This window comes from Ascidiella aspersa, chromosome 5 (assembly GCF_963924565.1).
Source record: "Ascidiella aspersa chromosome 5, kaAscAspe10.2, whole genome shotgun sequence".
NCBI lineage: Eukaryota > Metazoa > Chordata > Ascidiacea > Phlebobranchia > Ascidiidae > Ascidiella > Ascidiella aspersa.
This window is the reverse complement of record NC_139451.1, coordinates 12,607,809-12,610,930: the sequence shown is the minus strand read 5'-3', so window position 1 is coordinate 12,610,930 and position 3,122 is coordinate 12,607,809. Positions and strand designations below refer to the sequence as shown.

The 3,122-nt window shown below is 52.7% G+C and overlaps 1 non-coding gene across 1 annotated transcript; it reads left to right on the top strand.

Moving 5' to 3' along the window:
* Nucleotides 1-1,206: 1,206 nt before the first annotated feature.
* On the top strand, nucleotides 1,207-3,017 carry LOC146144096 (small subunit ribosomal RNA). The gene has a single exon (XR_014500511.1). It is a non-coding gene; the product is annotated as a small subunit ribosomal RNA (ribosomal RNA).
* Nucleotides 3,018-3,122: the final 105 nt, after the last annotated feature.

Here is a 3,122-nt window from a genome sequence, read left to right as displayed (position 1 = left end):
GGTTGTTTTTTTTCTAAGTTTTTTTTCGCCGCCGACACTTGTCTTTTTTTTCAATTTTTTTTTTTCAATTTTTCGCTCGCGCGGCGGGCCTTTCCACGTTCACATCGGGGCGAAATTTTTTATGTTTTTCGACAGTCCTTTGCAATTTTTTCGATCTCTCTTTTCGACACTTTTTTGCCGCGCGGCGGGCCTTTGCACGTTCACATCGGGGCGAAATTTTTTATGTTTGTCGACAGTCCTTTGCAATTTTTTCGATTTTTCTTTTCGACACTTTTTTGCCGCGCGGCGGGCCTTTCCACGTTCACATAGAGGGCAGGTCTTTATTTTTTTGTGACTGTCCTTTACAATTTTTTTTTCGCGCACTCGGGCTTTAGCATATTTCCGCCCAGCGAGCAAGAGCATATTTAGGCCGCGGGAGCATGAGCCTGTTTAGGCCGCGCGAGCTTTGAATATATTTCGGCCGCGGGAGCATGAGCCTGTTTAGGCTGCGCGAGCAGTGAGTACATTTCGGCCGCGGGAGCATGAGCCTGTTTAGGCCGCGCGAGCATTGAATACATGTCGGCCGCGCGAACATTGAACATATTTCGGCCGCGCGCGCGAGCAAGAGCCTGTATAGGCCGCGCGAGTATTGAGTACATTTCGGCCGCGCGAGCATGAGCCTGTTTAGGCCGCGCGAACATTGAACATATTTCGGCCGCGCGCGCGAGCAAGCGCCTGTATAGGCCGCGCGAGCGTGTGATATGCCTCGCAATAGTTCAACACCTGGCGCAATCGTGCACCTTTTTTTTACGTTAGAATTTCAAACGGAAGACCCCAGGGACAACACTCATCTTTGCTATACTTGTGGGAGCTGACAAGCTTCGACAAGTAAAGAATCGGTGAAAAGGCGATTGGCTCGCTGGGCAGATGTTGCTGCTGCGCGAAGAGCCGAGTGTCAGTTTGTCGGGTTCTGAGCGGTCGCTTCGGCGAAGTTGTCTGGCGTGCGTTGCGCTCGCGCCGGTGTTGGCGACGTGGCGGTCGAAAGGCCTGCCGACGAAGTCTTACTCCGGCGGGTGCGACGGGCGGTGACGGTTTTCTGAGTTCGGGCAGCCGAGCAAAGAACGAAATTTTAACGGAGAGAAGCCTTCGGGTTTCGCATCGACCGAGCGACGGCGCCGCATCAGCGGCGCCTCCTTCGTCGGCCTTTCGGGGCTACGCTAAAGTAGCTACCTGGTTGATCCTGCCAGTAGTCATATGCTTGTCTCAAAGATTAAGCCATGCAAGTCTAAGTACGAGCTCTCGTACAGTGAAACTGCGAATGGCTCATTAAATCAGTTATGGTTCATTTGATCGTACGTTTTACGTGGTTAACTGTGGAAATGCTAGAGCTAATACATGCGTGAAGCGCCGACCTCGCGGGAGGCGTGCTTTTATCAGACCAAAAACCGACCGGGCTTCGGCCCGCAACCTTTGGTGACTCTGGATAACTTTGCGGATCGCACGGTCTCGCACCGGCGACGGATCATTCAAGTGTCTGCCCTATCAACTTTCGTCGGTACGGTACTGGCCTACCGAGGTTCTTACGGGTAACGGAGAATCAGGGTTCGATTCCGGAGAGGGAGCCTGAGAAACGGCTACCACATCCAAGGAAGGCAGCAGGCGCGCAAATTACCCATTCCCGACGCGGGGAGGTAGTGACGAAAAATAACAATACAGGACTCTAAACGAGGCCCTGTAATTGGAATGAGTACACTTTAAAACCTTTAACGAGTATCCATTGGAGGGCAAGTCTGGTGCCAGCAGCCGCGGTAATTCCAGCTCCAAAAGTGTATATTTAAGTTGTTGCGGTTAAAAAGCTCGTAGTTGGATTTTGGGCGCAGGCGGCCGGTCCGTCGCAAGGCGTGTACTGGCCGTCCTGGCCTCACCTCCGGTTCTCCGCCGGTGCCCTTGACTGAGTGTCGGCGGCGGCCGGAACGTTTACTTTGAAAAAATTAGAGTGTTCAAAGCAGGCGATTCGCCTGAATAATGGTGCATGGAATAATGGAATAGGACCTCGGTTCTATTTTGTTGGTTTTCGGAGCGCGAGGTAATGATTAAGAGGGACAGACGGGGGCATTCGTACTGTGCCGTTAGAGGTGAAATTCTTGGATCGGCGCAAGACGAACGACTGCGAAAGCATTTGCCAAGAATGTTTTCTTTAATCAAGAGCGAAAGTCAGAGGTTCGAAGACGATCAGATACCGTCCTAGTTCTGACTATAAACGATGCCAACTAGCGATCGGGGGGCGTTAGTTTTACGACCTCTCCGGCAGCTTGCGGGAAACCAAAGTCTTTGGGTTCCGGGGGAAGTATGGTTGCAAAGCTGAAACTTAAAGGAATTGACGGAAGGGCACCACCAGGAGTGGAGCCTGCGGCTTAATTTGACTCAACACGGGAAATCTCACCCGGCCCGGACACAGTGAGGATTGACAGATTGAGAGCTCTTTCTTGATTCTGTGGGTGGTGGTGCATGGCCGTTCTTAGTTGGTGGAGCGATTTGTCTGGTTAATTCCGATAACGAACGAGACTCTGGCTTGCTAACTAGTTACGCGACCCAATCGGTCGGCGTCTAACTTCTTAGAGGGACTAGTGGCGTTTAGCCACACGAGATTGAGCAATAACAGGTCTGTGATGCCCTTAGATGTTCGGGGCCGCACGCGCGCTACACTGACCGGATCAGCATGTGCTCGCCTTGGCCGACAGGTCTGGGTAACCCGCTGAACCCCGGTCGTGCTAGGGATAGGGAATTGCAATTATTTCCCTTGAACGAGGAATTCCCAGTAAGCGCGAGTCATTAGCTCGCGTTGATTACGTCCCTGCCCTTTGTACACACCGCCCGTCGCTACTACCGATTGAATGGTTTAGTGAGGTCCTCCGATTGGACCTGGCGCGGCCGGCAACGGTCGAGCCGGCGTCCGAGAAGACGATCTAACTTGATCATTTAGAGGAAGTAAAAGTCGTAACAAGGTTTCCGTAGGTGAACCTGCGGAAGGATCATTAACGGTCTCGCAAACGCTTCGGCGAACGCGAAACTCGGACAAGCGAGAGAAAAAGTCTTTGCTACCCGGCGCCCGACCCGCGAGGAGCGGCGCGCCGGCCGGCGAT